Source organism: Phyllostomus discolor, chromosome 11 (genome assembly GCF_004126475.2).
Source record: "Phyllostomus discolor isolate MPI-MPIP mPhyDis1 chromosome 11, mPhyDis1.pri.v3, whole genome shotgun sequence".
NCBI classification, from domain to species: Eukaryota; Metazoa; Chordata; class Mammalia; order Chiroptera; family Phyllostomidae; genus Phyllostomus; species Phyllostomus discolor.
Window position 1 is genome coordinate 39752984 of NC_040913.2, and position 20978 is coordinate 39773961.

A 20978-nucleotide genomic window follows, 5' to 3' on the forward strand; every position below is an offset into this window, starting at 1 on the left:
CAGATACCATAATGCTCTCAGATCTATCCAGGCTGTCACAAAGGGTAGGAGGTTCTTCTTTCTGCTGTGTCATATTCCATCATAAATGTACCATAGTTTTTTGATCTACTCATTTACTGATGGGCACTTAGGTTGCTTCCGGCACTTGGCTATTGTAAATTGTGCTGCTATGAAGATTGGGGTGAATCTATGCAACCCTCTAATGACTTTAAATTGTGTTTATTGAACACCCACAAGAAATTTAAGAACAGTTATTCTGTTTTCTTTTGATGCTTATGAACAAAACTGGTAATATTAAATCTTAAGAGTTTTTTTTAATGTACTGTATGCCTCACCCACGGGCAAAGTGACCTACATATTGGTTAGTAGTTAAGTATTACAAGGCAGTATATTTAAAATAAATGTTTTCTATATATTAAAATTTTTTTCAATAAATTTTGAATGGTATATCACTTTGATATATGACAAAAATATTTAGCTTTTCTATGACACAATTTCTATACCTGTAGTCACATATTATAATTCCTTAGGAAAAAGATCATCATCCACAAATGCTGTACAATTTCATAAATAAATAAATTATATTCCACTTCTTGAAATATTCTTTTATGACTATTTGGTTAATTGGATTTTTTGGGAGAGTGACAGTAATATTTCAGAAAAGCTTCATTACTTTGGAGATCTGAAAGCATGATGGAATTTAAAAACAAAAAAAGCAAAACCAAAACACCAGAAATAAAATATGTTTAGATGTGCTGAAAATATCAAGTAGACAAAAGTAGATGATGCATAGAATATACCCAAATATCAACATGTGCCATGTACATATTAGCTTTCAGGCTTAGAATTCCAGGCTGGTCAAAATGCATGTTCTCGGGAATTTATATGTAGTAGTAATAATAAGGCAAGTCATTAAATACCTAAGTACATTAAACAGTACTTACAAATTGTTATAAAGACTGAAAAGAAGACCAATTTGGAACCCCCAAAATACTGAGTTTGTTTGCATATAGTCGTTGATAATATTTTCTTACAATTCTAGTATTTCATGAATGTCAGTTCTTATTTCTCCTCTTTCATCTCTGATTTTATTGATGTAGGTTCTCTCTCTTTTTTCTTAATGAATTTGGCTAAACATTTGTCAACCTTGTTTATCTTTTAAAAAAACAGCTCTTGGGTTCACTGATCTTTTGTATCATTTTTTAGATTATTTTGTTTATTTCTGTTCTGATCTTTATTTTCTTCCTTCTACTCACTTTGGGCTTTGTTTATTCCTCTCTTTGAAGATCCTTTAAGTGCAAAGTTGGATTGTTTATTTGAGCTTTTTCTTGTTTTTTGACATAAGTCTGTATCTTTTTATGTGGCTGAATCCATCATTTTATTTTTTAATTTTTATTTTAATTGTTGTTCAAGTACAGTTTTCTGTCTTTTATTCCTGTTCCAACCCACCCCCCACCACTCCCCACCTCCCTCCCATTTCCACTCGCCCCTAGTTTTTGTCCATGCATCTTTTATACCTGTTCCTGTAAACACTTCCCCTTTTCCCCTGAAATTCCCTCCTCTGTCCCCTCTGCTTACTGTCAGCCTGTTCTCAATTTCAGCATCTTTGGTTATATTTTGCTTGTTTCTTTGTTTTGTTGTTTAGATTCCTGTTAAAGGTGAGATCATATAGTATTTGTCTTTCACCACCTGGCTTATTTCCCTTAGTATAATGCTTTCCAGTTCCATCCATGCTGTTGCAAAAGGTAGGAGCTCCTTCTTTCTTTCTGCTGCATAGAATTCCATTGTGTAAATCTACCATAGTTTTTTGATCCATTCATTTACTGATGGGCACCTAGGTTGCTTCCAACATTTGGCTATTGTAAATTGTGCAGCTATGAACCACTGAGGTACATAGATTCTTTTGGATTGGTGTTTCAGGGTTCTTAGGATATAATCCTAGCAGTGGAAATGCTGCTAGGCAGTTTTGTCAAAAGGCAGTTTCATTTTTAGTTTTCTGAGAAAATACCATAGTGTTTTCCATAGTGGTTGTATCAGTCTATAATCCCACCAACAGTGCACTAGGTTCACTTTTTCTCCACAACCTGTCCAACACTTGCTGTTTGTTGCTTTGTTTCTGATGGCCATTCTGACCAGTGTGAAGTGGTATCTCATTGTGGTTTTAATTTGCATCTCTCTGATAGCTAGTGATACTGAGCATCTTTTCATGTGTCTCTAGATCCTCTGTATGTCCTCCTTGGAGAAGTGTCGGTTCAAGTCCCTTGCCCATTTTTTTTAATTGGGTTGCTTATCTTCTTAGAGTGGAGTAAGTTCTTTATATATTTTGGAGATTAAACCCTTGTCTGAGGTCTCATTGGCAAATAATGTTTCCCATACAGTTGGTAATCTTTTTATTTTGATGAGATCCCATTTATTTATTCTTTCCTTTATGCCCCTTGCTCTAGGAGACATATCAGTAAAAATGTTTCTGCATGAAATATCTGAGATTTTCCTGCCTATGTTATCCTTTAGGACTTTAATGGTGTAACAGCTTATATTTAAAATTTTTATCCACCTTGAATTCATTTTTGTGTATGGTGTAAGTTGTTGCTTGAGTTTCATTTTTTTTTGCACATAGCTGTCCAGTTCTCCCAACACCATTTGTTGAAGAGGCTACTGTTAGTCCATTTTATGTCGCTGCCTCTTTGTCAAATATTAATTGACCATGGAGACTTGGGTGTATTTCTGGGCTCTCTGTTATGTTCCATTAGTACATGTGCCTGTTTTTATGCCAGTACCAGACTGTTTTGATTACAGTGACCTTGTAATATAGGTTGGCATCAGGTATTGTGATCCCTCTTATTTTGTTCTTCTTTCTGAAAATTGCAGCAGGTATTTGAGGTCATTTATGGTTCCATATAAATTGTTGAAGTGTTTGTTCTGTGTCTGTGAAGTATGCCATTAGTACTTTAATAGGTATTGCATTGAATCTGTAAATTCCTTTGGGTAGTGTGGACATTTTGATGAAGGTAATTCTTCCAGTCCATGAACACTCTATATGTTTCCATTTGTTTTTGTTTCCCTTGATTTCTTTCCTCAGTGTTATGTAGTTTTCTGCATACAGGTCTTTTACCTCCTTAGTTAGTTTTATTCCTAGGTATTTTATTTTTCTTTTTGCTATATTGAGTGGAATTTTTTTCTTGATTTTTGCTTCTGATGTTTCATTGTTGGTATGCAAAATACCTTTGATTCCTGGATGTTGACTTTGTATCCTGATGTTTTGCCAAATTCATTTATTAGGTTGAGCAATCTTTTGGCAGAGACTATAGGATTTTCTATATACACTATCATGCCATCTGCAAAAAATGAGTTTTGTTTCCTTCTTTCCAATTTGGACGTGTTTTTATTTCCTTTTCTTGTCTGATTGTTGTGACTAAAACTTCCAATACAATATTGAATAAAAGTGGTGAAACTGGATAACCTTGTCTTGTTCCTAATCTTAGTGGAAAAGGTTTTAGTTTTTGCACATTGAGTATGATGTTGGCTGTGGGTCTCTCACATATGGCCTTTATTATGTTGAGGAAGGCTCCCTTGATTCCAACTTTGCTGACTGCTTTTATCATAAATGGGTGCTGTACCTTACAAATGCTTTTTCTGCTTCTATTGATATGATCATGTGATTTTTTTGTCTTTGTTTTTGTTTATGTGATATATTACATTTACTGATGAATCCCACTTGATCATGGTGTATGATCTTTTTAATGTATTGTTGGATGCAGTTTGCCAATATTTTGTTGAGGATGTTAGCATCTATGTTCATCAACGATATTGACCTGAAGTTTGCTTTCTTTGTTGTGTCTTTATCTGGTTTTGGGATTAGGATGATTCTGGCTTCATAAAAAGAGTTTGGGAGTCTTCCATCATTCTGGATTTTTTGGAATAGTCTGTGAAGGATAGGGCTTAGCTCTTCCTTAAATGCTTTGTAGAATTCTCCTGTGAAACCATCTGGTCCAGGGCTTTTGTGTGTTGGGAGTTTTTTCATTACTGCTTCAATTTCATTTGCTGTTATTGGTTTGTTTAGGTCTTCTGCTTCTTCCTCATTGAGTTTTGGAACACTATATTTTTCTAGATATTTGTCCATTTCATCTAGGTTTTCAAATTTCTTGGCATACAGTTCTTCATAGGAATTTCTTACAATCCTCTGTATTTCTGTGGTGTCTTGTAATCTCTCCTCTTTCATTTCTGATTGTGTTTATTTGGGTCTTCTCTCTTTTCTTCTTGATGAGTCTGATTAGAAGCTTGTCGATTTTGTTTATCTTTTAAAAGAACCAGTTCCTGGATTCATTGATCCTTAGAATTGTGCTTTTAGTCTCTATGTCATTTAATTCTGCCCTGATTTTGGTTATTTCCTTCCTTCTACTTGCTCTGGGCTGTCTTTGTTGTTTTTCCTTGAGTTTTTGTAGGTGTAGGTTTAGGTTGTTTGTTTGAAATGTTTCTATCTTTTCTAGGTAGGCCTGTTTTGCTATGAACTTCCCTCTTAGGACTTCCTTGGCTGTGTCCCATAAGTTTCAGGGTTTCGTGAGTTCATTTTTGTTTTTTTCCAGAAACTTTTTGATTTCTTCCCTAATTTCATTCTTGAGGCCTGTATCATTTGATTTCTTTCTTGATCTAATTTTTGACCCATTCATTGTTTAATAACATGTTATTTTGCTTTCATGTCTCTATGTTTTTCAGTGTTCTTTATGTGATTGACTTCTAACCAAGGATGTAAAAGATCTGTACTCAAACAATTATAAGACACTGAAAAAAGAAATTGAAGAAGACACAAAAAGTGGAAGCACACACTGTGTTCATGGGTAGGAAGAATTAACACCACTAAAATATCCATACTAATTACACAAAGCAATTTATAGATGCAACATAATTCCTATCAAGATTATAATGACATATTTCACAGAACTAGAACAAATATTTCAAAAATTTATATGGAACCATAGAAGGCACCACATAGCAACAGCAATCCAAAGAAAGAATAACAAAGTTGGAGGCATCATGCTACCTCTAACCAACTGTATTATAAGGCCACAATAATTAAAACGGCATGATACTGGCATAAAAACAGATACATAGATAAATGTAACATAATAGAGAGTCCCCAAATAAACCCAAACTTTTATAGTAAATTAATATTTGGCAGAGGAAACAAGTGCATACAATGGGCTAAAGATAGTTTATTCAATAAATGGAGTTGTGAAAAATGGACAGATACATGCTAAAAAAATGAAACTATACCACTTTCTCACACCACTCACAAGAATAAATTCAAAATGGATCAAAGACTTAAATGTTATACCCTAACCCATAAAAATCCTACAAGAAAACATAGGCAGGAAAATCTTGCATATTATTTTTAGCAATATTTTATCAGATATATCTCCCAGGCAAGGGAAATAAAAGAAAAAATAAGAATATGTAGCACTATATCAAGCTAAAAGTTTTTCACAACAAAGGAAAACATCAACAAAATAAAAAAAAGGATAACCCACATTAAAAAGATGTGGGAGATAATACATCTGATAAGAGTTTAATAACCAAAATTTATAAAGAACTTACAAAACTCAACACCAAATAAACAAACAACTCAATTAAAAAAATGGGCAAAGAAACTGAATAGATAGTACTCCAGAGAGGACATACAGACAACCAATAGACAAATGAAAAAATGCTTGATGTAACTAATCACCAGAGAAAGCAAATTAAAACTACAATGAGATATCATCTTACACTTTTCAGAATGAATATAATCTTTAAATCAACAAACAACAAGTGTTGGCAAGGGTGTAGAGAAAGGAGAATGCTTTTGCACTTCTAGTGGGAATTCAGGTCAGATTGGTGCAGCCACTGTGGAAAGAAGAATGGAGATATCTCAAAAAAATTAAAAAAAAAAACAGATCTACATTTTTCCCAGAAATATCATTTTTGAGAATGTATTAGAAGGAACTTAATACATTAGTTTGAAAGAATATAAGCACCCCTGTGTTCATTGCAGCTTATTCACAATTGCCAAGATATGGAAGCAGCCCGAGTGTCCATCAGTAGATGAGTGAATAAAACAACCATGGGACATTTATACAATGGACTACTACTTGGACATAGAAAAGAAGAAAGTTTTACTTTTTTTGGCAGTACGAACTGACTTGGAGAACATTATGCTAAGTGAAATAAACCAGTTGGAAAAAGACAAATACCATATGATTTCACTCACATGTAGAATCTAATGCCCAACTTGAACTAAGAAGGAATATAGAGACAGACTCACAGAGAACAGGATGACAGCTAAGGGAGTAGAGAGGTTGTGGAAGAGGGATTGAGCGAAAAGGGAAAAGGACTCATGGACATGTACAGCAATGTTTTGATTTTGGGAGGGAGGGTGGTATAAAGGGACTAAATATAGTGGAAATCTGTAATAAAAAATTTTAACACCATACTGAGGAAAAGTTGCCTATCTTGGGTTTTCAGGAATTATTTATCCAATACTGAGATATTTATGGTGAGATCTCAAAGGGAAGAACTGATCTTGAGATTGTGGGTAAAATGAAACTTTTATGCAGAGGCAAATGTGTGTGAAAAGGTCCTGGTTCTGGGGAAAGCGTCATATAGCGGAAGGAATTAGGGCAGTTGGAGATGACAGCATAAGATGAGGCATGAGAGTTAAGCAGGATCAAGATTATAGAGGCCTTCTAAAACTATAGTGAGGAATTTAAATTTTATTTCATGTATAATGAAACCCATTAATAAATCATAAATAAAGATTGATATAATCTAAATACAATACCTCTGACTACTCTGCAAAAAATAGTTTGAAAGGTGACAAGAATAAAAATGAGTCTAGACAGAAATATGTCCTAGTTCAAGCAAAGAAAGGTGAAAGGTGATGGATGATATAAAGCAAATCAGTGACAGAAGACATGAATACAATCCCCACACCCCTTAATACCCTCCCAGACCTATGATCTTGCTCTCTATCTATGAGTCTATCTATCTATTTTGCTTGTTAGTTCAGTTTGTTCATTACATTCCACATGTGAGAGAAATAGAGTGGGTAGAGGGATCAAGCAAAAAGGAAAAAGGACTCATGGATATGGGCAACAGAGTGGTGATTGCTGGGTGGTGTGGGGAGGAAGGAGGTAGAAAGAGGACAAATGGTAATGGAAAAAAATACAACAAAAATGAAAAAAATACAAATATAATTTTACTAACTAATTAGGTTTAAGGGGTAAGACAAGGGTTATATTTGATTAGAGAATTAAAATAACAAAATGTAGAGATACTAAAGGGATTTACATGAGTGCATTTTCTTTTTGATCCCATGATGACAATTATTAATCTATGGCACTTGTAAAATAACGTGAATTGTAAGAGTCAAGAGTAACAAATGCCTTAACCAAAGTAAAAATTCCCTATTGAATTCTTCAGTTTCTTCTTGCAGGTGCTTCCTAGTTAAACTTGCATTTCTCCCATATACTGTGCTGATTCATGTGGATGCCCTCAGATGATAGTCTCTCTGCTACCCTTGGTAGCGGCCCTCCAATGTTTCCACTTCTCAATTATCTATTAAGCTTTCAATATTTATCATTGTGTAGTATTTTTCCATCTCTTGGATTGAACACAGAGTTCTTTGTTTCTCTTTCCTACCCAATATATCTCTACCAAGCCTCCTGTTACATGTACATATACAAAGATAACACATTAATTGTGATCAAGATTGTATTTTATTCATGCTGTATTCCTGGGAACAGTTATAGTGCTTGGAACAGTCTCTGGGTACATAAATGTTTATGAAATTAGTAAATGAGAAAGGAATTCAACTGAAAAAAATAGCCTAAAATATGACTGAGCATTTACAAATGCAAAGTGGGCAGTGCTGATAATTCTGGGCAATATCAGATTTTGCAAAGAACTTCCAATAACAAAGTAAATCGGCTACAAGCAGTGGATATGGATGTTCAGTTTCATTTTTCTTACAGTAAAGGGCACATTTCTTCCTTTCAAACAAATTGGTGCAATTACTGGAACCAGATAGAATTATACTGCTTGATGTTGTATGTGCTCGGTTTCCCAGAATAGAGAATATACCTTCAGGGATTTATTAACAACTTTCTATAGTCAGGCTGTTTTAATGTTATGAATGCCCTGGACACTGAATCCTTAAGGTATAAGAAGAGTTTTATATCCAGAAGTTTTTGCATAGCATTTTTATCATTGTGATAGGAATAATGCAAAATTTAACTCACAAACGTTCATTGGTCTCTTTTACTTTCCTCAAATCCTCTGAAGACTATGCTGACATTGTCTGATTTACCTTCCAATCTTTATTCTGGCATATTCAGACAGTAAATTATGGGTGGGGAGTGCTAAGGGAAATAGTTGAGTTAGAGAAGTGAAGATGTAGAGTAACTTTATGTTTTTTATGGACAGACTATAACTGGCAGGAAAGAGAAAACTAGGACAGAGAGTAGACAGAGGGACAACAACTAGAGGGTGAATATAGATAGAATGCAGATGGAGTTGAGACTTTATGAGGGGCATTATTAGGAGACTTTAGATCATCTGCAAACTGGGGGAGAGGCAGATAATGCAGCAATAGAAAAGATGATTTTAAAATATTAATGAGCACAATGAATGTGTTCCTCTTTTAGCAGCATTTTCAAAATACACATTTAAGTAGTGTTAATTGTGAAATTGTTACTAACATTAAATAATACAGTCATTCTAAAAGTGTAATAGCCTTAAGTAATTTTATAAAATACACATGTATTAACCATCTGTTCTTCCTTCCTTTCTTCATTCTTCCTTCCCTCCCTTCCTTTCTTTCTTCCTTCCTCTTTCCTTCCTTTTACCCATGTTTATTTCTTTCACAAGTGAATGCACAGTAAATTATTAGAACAAAAACTGCATTATAATAAACAGTCAATAAATGGTATATATTATGTACTCAAAATATAATGTAAGAAATATTTTATATCCTGATTAAAACAGAATAAAGGGAAATAACAATATGACCCTTAGAATGTATTAGTAATGATGGTAGGCATTATGCCAAATCTTAAAATAAGTATAAACTTATTACTTTTATAAAGAACTTACTTTTTAATCCATAAAATTGATGAAATTAAAAATCTGCATGCTTAGAAGTGCAGTATATGCTATTTAGAGTAATAGCATTTTCTTTAACTTTATCAAATTATTTAAAAGAATAACTTATGGGTTAAAAAGTGGACAATCTCTGTGACAAATTAAATATAGATTTTCAAACCAAGATTTTCTGAATAGTTAATATTAACCATAATAGTGTGGCTAGCTCTGGTCTTTTCATCTGTTCTCTACCTTAATCTAAGTCATCATTTTAGGACCAGCCTAAGTGATATATTTTTATTGTCTCTTCCAATAGGCAGCCTGTCTCCAAAAAGCTTATGGCATTTGTGGACTTTATGTGACTCTGATAATTAAACAAATATTTCCTGCTTTACTTTTTCATGTGTGTGAAATATTCATATTCATATTCATCTTGTCAAAAATACAACTGTCTTCATTGAAGCATTATTCTTTCCCTTTCACACAGCAAATCACTAAGTGTCTGGCATATGGTAAGCATTTACTAAAATAATTTGGACTCATCTTAAAACATTTAATTTTTAACTTCCATATTTAATTAGTGAAAACTGTCCAGTTACTGCTTTTACTTTTTCAGTTCAAAGTAATCTCTTCTTCATTGCTGTTGTCATTGTGTTATATTTTTATGCTTTCATTTTTCACAAAGATTATTTCTAGATAGCTATTTGAACTCTCTATCTTCTTCCAGTCTGTCACCAAGTCTACCATCAGCGGTAGCATCTTAAAGTGTAAATCTTGTATTTTTCTCTCCTACATTAGTAAAGAATGCCACTGTTTAGAAGAAGACCTGAAAGCCCAGTGATTCAGATAAAATCTTATATCTCTCTCAAGTAATAGGACAGGCTTCTCTACTCACAGGGTAATTTAGCCATCCAGGACATTTTAATGATGACATTCACCATTCATTAGGCTACCTCTTCATCCACACCACCATTGCATTGTGATATGGAAAAGTAATAAAAGAATGGAGAGTAACCAGGTTCCTTTTTAGACTAACCTACACTTTGCCCTCATATCTTCTTTTTACCACCCATCTACCAGAATTTATTCACATACCCACACTCACACACAGTCCATAAATGATGAGTATTCTATTTCAAAAGGAAAATTTCCTAGAACCAACCATTATTTACACAGTGGTATCCTTTTCTCTCACATAAAGCATATCCTCAACACATGCACACAACATAGGAATACATTCAAACATTGTATCCAGCTTTTCTATGCAGCTCCAGGTCAGTCCAAGACCTCTGGATGTGAAATAATTCATTCCATCAGGTTAAATGTAACTCCTTATGTTACAGCAATGTTATATAATACATGGGCTTATTTGCTATCCATTATGCTTATGCTCTATTTACAATGATGGGCTATGAGCAGAGAGAGTAATTGCATTAAATTCTTCATTCAGAAAACTATAAGAATAAGGAATGCATATCTTTGCTGTTCTATAGTAGTTATAAAATTCTTCTCTGCAAATATTATGAATAATCATTCCTTGGCAGTTACTAAGACCATCTGCTGCCTCAGTTGCTGCTGTTTGTTCATTATTCTCTGTGGCCACCTCTCTATTTGGCATTGAAAAGCATGCCCTATTAAGGCCTTCCCATGTTCATGCTAGTACAGATTTGGTATCCCCAACTTTTACTTGAAAAGACATACATTTTCTGCAGACCAGTTTTGTGGTTCCTTTGGCAACACATTTCAGCCTTGTAGGCTTCCAAATATTGTTTCCAGTTAGTTCCATATACAAGTGTTTATAGCTAAATGCTTCATCCACACAGGTTCGTAAGCCTTACATTTCAATATCATGAATATCCCCATTTTTTTCAGGCTATCTGTCATTACCTAGGTCCAATTTGAAAAAAAGATGTTTTGTGAAACCAGAACAACCTGTATCTATTAATTGCTATGGGGTTAATCCCCACTGGGTAGCAAAGGATGTTTAAATAGAAGCTCTGAAACTAGCTGGAGGTCACAATTATAAATTCTACTGTTTGAGATTAAGAAGTAGTTGGTTACGCCAACACTGCAAAATCTCAACTAATTGAATCCCTAGTCACTTAATAGTACAAGCCATGGGCAGAAATAATCTTTCATAGAAGAGTGATGTCCTTTGCAACATCTGCTTCGAATGCTCTTAATTCTTTCATCAGTTCATATTTTTTATCATATTTTACTAAGTGTTAAAAGATAAAAATCAAAGAAAGGTTATTTTAACATTTTATAACCATTTCTAGAGCTAAAGATTATGTAGAAATGTGGCCCGCTTTCCAAATTGTGATAGGAGATTGTTTTAACAATGTTTTCCTCAGCTAACCAAGATCAAGAGCTTTCCAGCCTGTGGTGTCTCTATTCTTTCTGTTCAGCATGTGATTACCAAGCTAATGTCATATACTTTAGGATGTTATTACAATACCATCTTTTTGACAGGTACCGGTTTTATGTTCACAGAATGTAAATTTCTACAGCTATGGATTCCAAAATACAGTGGTTTAAACGAAATAGATGCTAATGTCTATTACAGCATAACAGTTCAATGGTTGGCTAATGGTTCAGAAAGATTTAGGCTGCTCCTCCCAAAATGTTCCATGGATGCAGATTTCTTCTATCTTCTTACTTGGTTAGCTAAATGACCATAAGCAGAACAACATTCAGATCCTCAGGAAAACAGGAAGGGAGATGAGGTAAACAAATGCTTTTTAAGGTCATGATTTTGAACTTGCATATGTCCCATATTGCATATGTCACATATCCTATTGTCAAGAACTTTATTTCATAGGTGCATCTGTGTGAACAAAGGCAAAGAATCCCTTCCAGGTTTTCAATCATTAGCCCAGGTCAAAAGGAAGGTAGCAATCTATTAATAAAGGAAAAGAAGGGAAAATGTGTGAGTATGCTTGAGACAATTAGACTATAAACTTCAAATTCTAGTCCTTTCCATTCTATGAACTCCCAATATGATAGAAGGATAAATACACACTATTTAGCATTATACACCAATGTATCCATGGCCATTATCTTTAAATAATAAAGCTGGGAATGTAAATTAGTTTGTAATATATTTTATTATATCAAATTACATTACTATTATTTTTTCTGTCTTTCTGATATGGCAATGAAAACTCAGTAATCAACAACAACTTAAAGCTCTTTAAAGTCCATCAACAATTCCTAAATACAAAATATCTTAGTAATAATTGCTAATTAAATTGATATTTAGATGAGTTTATGGAAGACTTACGGTGGAGAAAATAATAGCAAAATTATTTGTCCTAGGTAGAGTGACTTCTATGAAATTTCTTTCTCCAAGTCACTTATGAAAGCCATTTGCCATCCAGAGGTACTTCCCTTTTCAATCACACAGGTGAGGAAATCCACCATTATTTTTAAAATAATGTTGAGATATAAGAAGCCACATGTTATATTATTAAATATTTTACCCTATAAGCAGACTCTTCAGTTGGAGATTTAAAACATGAGAGAAGAGCTTCAACTTGTTCATTGATAATGCAGATTGATATAATGGGAGAGCCTAAAATTCCTTTGGTTTGAATGAATCTACTACAAGATATTAGACATTGTTATATGCCAATTTCAGACAAGCAATCCTGAAATGTATGAAGCACAGTTCTATTACAAAAGGTTATTTTCTGTGAAAGAAAAGATCATTCTGTCTTCTTGTTATGAATATTATAAATGACTCCTAAGGAGATAAAGAGGATGCTAATAAAAATTTACCTTGGTTCAGAACACATACTTGTTCATTTTTATTCATACCATTTACATTTTCAAGTTCTCTCCATAGAACTGTGCTCTAGATTAACATACATATCTAAGGATTTTAACTCATAGTGAACTACATAAAAATGAGACTTTTTAAATAAAAACTCAAAGTGACATTGGAATTAGTGTAAAAGCAGCAGATTATTTTATGTACAATTAACAGACCAAAATACAAAATTTCTCTTTTCTGTGTTTAAAAGTAATTGGACATATGGTCCCAAATTTAAATCAGATTTAAATCTTTCTAGAATTCAAGACAATTCTTATATCAAAAATACAAGATCTGATTCAAAGGATATTTATTAACAAGTGTAATAAAAGAGGGCTTATAAGCTTCACCAATCAACAACTACATCACAGAAAACAGCATTCTGACAAATTTAACTTTTATTCTTTGTTAACATGATGTGTTTTCAAGGTATGGAATACTTGAACTCTAATTACTTGCATAAATTTTGAGATTTTCTTTAGAGAGCATTTTATCCTCAATCACTTCTGACTCTTTTGAAGAGAATGGAAAATGATAGGGATAATTTTGTGGCTAACTAATTTTTATATTTTTACATTAGTACTTGTATATATGTTAAATACAAACATATGTTGAAAAACATGTAGAACATCTCATTACTCTAGCTCTATATTGCTGTTATAAATATACACACAGAACTGTATTTTGTCCTTTGAATCTACTGCTATCAACTCTTTAGAGAGAGGAACTGGATTTTATCTTCCTATTTATTAATATTTTCAATGTGTTGATAAATACTTATAATATTTTAAATGATATGTTGCTTTGTTACCACTATACTTTTACACTCTTGCATTATTTTGGGGATACCCCTTGTATTCCTATTTATTGGTTTACCCTAATGCCATGGTCAAGTACTTTTTCTAATAGCTTTCCAAGAAATAAAAGAATAAAGTTTTGATATTTTATTTGTTTAAGATAATCTTCATTTTCCCCTATTGTTTGGTTTATGGGTTTTGTAATGTGAAGATTTTAAAAATAAAAATAATTTCACTTCATACTTTTAAAGGTAATGACTCCCAATATTTTTCATAAATTTAATGTGATTCTTTAATATTTTACCATGACCTCATTTTTACCCTGCAAAATTCTAGATTTGACTACTTAACCCTGGTGATCTGAAATTTCAAAATTATGTTAAATATTGCATCTACTTTTCATTCATTGCATTTGAACTTGGTAGGATATTTCTAGCTTAAGCCTTATTCCCTTGAATTCCTTTTTATTGTTGTTCAAGTACATTTGTCTCCATTTTCATCCCACTTTGGACCCCTGCCCCACCCATCCCCACCTCCTACCCTCGAACCTACCCCCTTTGGATTTTTCCATGTGTACTTTATACAGGTTCCTGGATGGACCTTCCCGTATTTCTCCCCATTACCCCACTCTCCTCTCCCCTCTGGTTACTGTCTGTTTGTTCTTTAATTCAATGTTTCTGGTTGTATTTTCTTTGCTTATTTGTGGCTCTTTTGTTGTTGTTATTTATTTTTTTATTGATGTTCAAATAAAGTTGTCTCCCTTTTTCCCACCACCACTTTCTCCTGCCTCACACACACTCACCTCCCATCCTCAATCCCACCTCCCTTTTTGGCTCCATTCATGGGTCCTTCATTCATGTTTACTTACATCCCTTTCCTTCTTTCCCACTTTATTTCCCTCTCTTCTCCCCTCTGGTTACTGTCAGCTTGTTGTCAATTTCAATGTCTCTGGCTATATTTTTCTTGCCAGTTTGGTTTGTTGATTAGGTTCCACTAATAGATCATATGGTGTTTGCCTTTCACTACCTAGCTTATTTCACTTAGCATAATGCTCTCCAGATCCATTTATTCTGTCACAAAGGGTAGGAGCTCATTCTTTCTTTCTGCTGTGTAGAGTTCCATTGTGTAAATGTACTGTAGTTTTTTTACCCACTCATTTACTGGTGGGAATTTAGGTTGCTTATAGCACTTGGCTATTGTAAATTGTGCTGCTATGAACATTGGGTAAAAGACCAGTACTCAGAAAAGCACATAGCACTGAAGAAAGACATTAAGGGGGACATATACAAATGGAAGCATATACCATGTTCATGGATTGGAAGAATTAGCATCATCAATATGTCCATGCTACCCAAAGCAATTTATAGATTCAATATAATCCCTATTAAAATACCGGTGACATATTTCACAGATATAGAACAAATATTTCAAAAATTTACATGGAACCATAAGCAACCCAAAATAGTCACAGCAATTTTCAGAAAGAACAAAGTAGGAGGGATCACAATACCTGATATCAAACTATATTACAAGACCACAAGAATCATAACTGCCTCATACTAGAATAAGAACAGACACATAGATAAATGGAACATAATAGAGAGCCCAGAAATAAACCCAAGTATCTATGGTCAATTAATAATCAACAAAGGGGGCAGAGGCATTAAATGAAGCAAAAATATCCTATTCAACAAATGGCATTGGGAGAACTGGACAGCTATGTGCAAAAACAAAAATGAAACTTGACCATGAACTTACACCATACACAAAAATAAATTCAAGGTGGACAAGAGATTTAAATATAAGCTGTGACACCATTAAAATCCTAGAGGAGAACATAGGCAGGAAAATCTCAGATATTCCATGGAGCAATATTTTCACCAATATGTCCCCTAGAACAAGGGACATAAAGGAAAAATAAACAGATGGGGTTTCATTAAAATAAAAAGGTTTTACATTAAAGAAAACATCAGCAAAATGAAAAGGGGACCAACTATATGGAAAAATATATTTGCTAATGTTACCCTGGACAAGGGTTTGATCTCCAAAATATGTAAAGAACTCATAGGACTCTACTCCAGGAAGACAAACAACCCAATTAAATGAGTAAAGGACTTAAACAGACACTTCTAAGGAGAACATATAGAGAGCCCAGAGACATATGAAAGGATGCTCAGCATCACTAACCATCAGAGATGTAAATTATTCCCTTGAGTTCTAATAAAGGTTCCTAAAATATTTCATTGAAAATGTTCTGCCCACTGTATTCTTTATAACTCCTGTAAGTCAAACTTCTAAAGCTATTCACTTCTCCAGAGAGAGCTCTACTCTGATGTGACAAGGTTGAAGTATTGACTTGAAAGAAGAGGAATAAGAAGAGAGAGAGAAAAAAAAATCCCTGCATTCTGGGTACTTATAAGGGCTGAATGGCCACCCAACTAGTTACACTGACTTTCAGTTGTTTTCTCTTGGCCCATCCTTAACCTCTGATCTCTGAAACCTCCAAAGTTCTGGCCCTCAAACACATTTCCTAGAACTGATGGTAAAGGGTTATGCATTCAGGTTACATTGGGCCCTCATTCTACTTTATCAATAGGCTCTCAAACAATCCCTTTATTTTCAGCATCTCCTTTCATCTTACCCTCATCTTCTACAGAAGTTGCCCCCTCTAATTCCTGAGATATTCCTAATTTCTGGAATGTGAGATAATTTGCCTCTTATCTGTGTTATCTTCTTCTGCATGTCCCATTTATCCACTTTTGCTCTTCACATGGATCAAAAGTACAAATATCCTTTTTTTCTTAATTATTACAGCTGGGTTATGTTTTTTACTTGAGAATGATTTTTGAGCCTAGAGGATGTTCAATTAAGCAAGGACAGTTGAGTCATTTGTGAGAAGCATATACTCATATTTACCTCCTGTTACAATGTCTTGAATAACTAAAAATATGTAAAACTACATTCCCATTCAAGAGTTTCCCTGTCCCTCCAAAGTAAGCAAATCAGAAGTCACCTCAAGAGTCTACTCATCCATTCTGTCTATTTTTGACAAATTTGCCTGACATTATGGTGCTGAATGGGTATTCAAAGATGAACAAGGTGCTTTACCATCTTGTAAGGGGTACAGACAATTAAACAGGTAATACACATAGAACAATGTTTTATGGGAGCTCATAAGAAAAACATCTAGCAAGGGTTAGCATCTAGTGCAGAAATTTATGTCTAAGCTGACACTGATGAATATGAGTGAGCCAGGTTAATTTCAGGGGGAAGAAATATCATAGCAGAAGTGTGGGAAGACCTGAGAGAGGTAAGAAATAAAGGGCAAAGAAATGGAAGAAACAGGGACTGAGAAGAGGTAGGAAGAGAAGCCTGAAGATGTAAGCAGCATTTAAACACTCAGTGCCAAAACTAATGAGAAGGTATTTGAATAGTTGTGGGAGAAAATGGGGCATTCTCTGAGGAGAAGCGGATGATGTTGGATGGAAGAAAGGGGAATAAGGGTAAGATATTAAAACATAATTGATGTAATTCAGCTGAGAAATATTGGAGGACTTCAATGGAATTATAACAAAGATAGTAAAAGGATTATATAGATCACCACCATCATTTTAATAATGTACAATTAGATTATTTAAATATTTTTAATTTTTCATTTGTACTCATCTTCATGTTTAAAATTCCACCAATTTCTATATCTTATAAATTACCAGCAGCAATTGGAGAATAAGTTTGCCTGGTCAATGACATTTTGGGGGATCCATAGTTTTATCTATTAATTTTTTTGGATTTGACCATTAGAAGAAGAATCCTGAATGGATGGTTATGATGGGACCTCTGACACTTTTTGGTAGGTATAATTTTCTAAGTATGCTTTTAAGAGGTCATGCTTCATTGATCATTGATATTCTACTTATCCAGTAATTAATGAACTATACTGGCAATAGTTGTGGAACTAAAAATCAGTAGACTTTAATTACTTTACCATATAAAATGTCACCCCCTTTCTCAAAATGTTATATGCAATATCACAATTTTATGAAAATGGTATTTCTCTTAGAAATAACATTTCTAATAAAATGTACAAACTAGAAATACTTTTGACAAACAATAAACAAATATTATGCCACTTAAAACATACAACAACCTTGATAGAAAATATTAAAATGAATATAGTAAACACTTTCATTTAACATTCCATTATTATGGAATGGGATGAATTAATACACAAATTTTCATTTTTTATTAGGATTCAAATCTTAGTTTCAGAATCACATCTTTCATAAGTTCATGCTCATGATGAGGATGAAAATAGTTAGAGAATAATAGAAAAATTAGTAAAGGCCTTCCTTTATTCACCATCCTCTATATGCTCAGACATACATAATCAATAGAGAGTAATTTAATGCATATTTATGTTATCAAATTCCCAGTAGAAAAATAAAACCTATGTTAGTCTACAGATCATACCAATCAGAGAATTGGCAACCCCCAAATATCAGCTACTACCTGGTCATGCAATATCAAGCAGCAGAGCCAGGGTTTGGACTCAGTTCTAACTACCTCCATTATTTATGCTCTTTCTAGCATCCCTGGCTGTGCAAATTCTTTAAGATTATACTTCAGTAAAACATATATTGGAAGAGCAATGCCATTGTTTTTTAACTTTTGATTAACTTTCTTAACTTTGTGTACTTTACTTTGATATTATTTGCATAATCACTAACCATTGTTCCTTCATCCAAAGTACTTATTGAAATTAGTATAATATCTTGTCCCTGCCTTAAGGAAACTTTAACTCTGACTTGAAAAGTTAATTAATAATGTGAGAAAAGAATAAAGTCTTATCAGAAGAGAGTACGTTATCAAAAACTAATGACATTGTACACACAGACATATTTTTGGAGTGTTAAAAAGTACAGGATAAATGTGCCTAATCAGCATAAGAAAATAACTTTTAAAAAGTAGAATTATTTTTTAAAAGGTGGGACAACTGTAACTGAACAATAATAAAAAAGGCAAAAACTTTCTGAAAGTAAATATTTCCCAACCCCTTCTAGGAATACTTTTATATAATTAGTCTGGTTAATGATTCTGAAATACTTTACCCTTTACTACAGAGCTCTCTTTGGAGTTTAATTCATATTGCATGTATCACAAATTGGATTCTGACATTGAATGTTACCATAATTAATAGGTTTATCAACTGAAGTTTTAACACTTAGTCTCGATGTAACATGCAGTCCACTTTCAAAATTCACTACTGTCTTTATAACATGTATGCAAAATCACATGCTCCCATAAAACACAGCCCTCACATGAACAAACAGTGGGATATAATAGAACACAACACAGTAAGGGAGTGTATATCCTAAACTGGCACATGATGAAGCAAGCATTATATACAAAACCTCATCTTTGTCACCAAGATTTGCATTTGTTTCATAAAAAATTTATAAAGCCTAATATTTTTCACTTCTTTTGTTAATCTATAACTTGCAAAGCTAATTCAACATAAGGAATTGAATGTGTCGAGTCATATTTCTCACATACACAAAAACAAGTATTACAACTCAGATTTTGAATAAATAAGCCACAATAAAGACAAGAAGGTGAAACTATGTTTTAGTAAGATATTGAAGAAAAGTAACTGAGATGACCACTAGGTGAGAATCCTTATTATTCCTCTCCTTTTTGTTTGATAGATCTTATTTTTTTTCTGGCTGCGTTTCCTAATTTGAAACAACTTATCCCAGAAAAGAAGTTCTAAACAGAAAACAACTAAATGAAGTGGCAAACAAAAGGTGTGTAGGTTTTAGAACTTCAAAAATAAAAGATGTAAAAATTAGTCAAATAAATGAATACCACCAATACAAAGTTTATTTAAATATTTGAAGATAAACTTCATGGGTTCACCAGGCAATGGCAACATCAAGAGACTGCACACGAGACTTTGGTGGAGGGGGGTTGTGAAAAGGGAGCTCAGGTTCATTGGGGAAAAATTAGCTCCTTGTGGGGGTATACAAAGAGAGGCTGAGGCATTTATGAGATTATAGTGGAATGGAGTTGGTGTTTATCTTTCATGGAATCATAATGATTATATACTCATTTTGAATGTTTAATCCATGCCAGGTAGAATACTAGATATTACATTCACTAATATAATTCTATCTTCAAACCACCTCTATGATTAGACATTCTATAAACATTTTAGAAGGAAAGAATTACCTCAGCAGAAAGAAGTGACTTTACATAAACTAGAGAGTAAGTAATATAACTGTTATTTGAACCTAGCTCTCTTTTATCCCAAATCATGCACTTCCTTTGCAATGCTATAATGTTTAATCATCAATAAAATATCAGCCCATGCATTCTTTTCTAATCAATAGAAAGTCTTTGTACATTATTAACACACATAAAATATTTGAAAAATACATAATATTGATTTCTCATTTGGTTCAATTAATTATTTTTAATATATATAAGTTCAGATTTTCCTTCTTGGAAATGCATGCTAGTGCTTATTTTTATTCTCAATGTGAACACCAGACAGAGAATGCCAGAGGTGGTAAAACCTTGAGAAATTTTATTATTCTATTAAGATTATATTCTTATTATTCAATATTTCCAGGAAAATTTTTAGGGTGAAATAATTTCACTGATTAAATCTCTTGTTTTAATGATAAACTGATTTCTATGAATTCATAGTTCTGTATTAGAATGAATTCACAAGCTCATTCTCATGTGACAAAAAAACAACATAAATTTATATTGTCAAAACTTTGTTGCTATTTATTTACATTTTCACTTTGATTTGCAGGACATATGCTGGCACTTTGGCATAAGCATGACAACTTCAAGTGTAAATATTATTTGTTTCCCTCAATTAGAATTGATGCAGAGACTTGGTTGAAGAAGACCATTATTATGTTAAACATCTTCAGCTCTTGGTCTATTTTCAACACCTTCAGTCAGCACAAGAATTACTCATAATTCAGTGCAGGTTACCAATTACCTTCATTTAGTACATGCCCTGTCATTTTAGACAGCTCTGTGTTTTTTGAAGAACTCAATCTAATATCAGAGAGTTTACTGGATTGCTAAACAATAAACAACCAGAATTTGAGAATTACTAACTGAGAATACTGGTCAACTGGTAAAATGTATACTCAAAACTACCATAAAAAGCAAGACAAACTTTTCTTTGAATATGTTTCAAGAGCTTATAATCTTTATATGTCTCTTTCTAATAT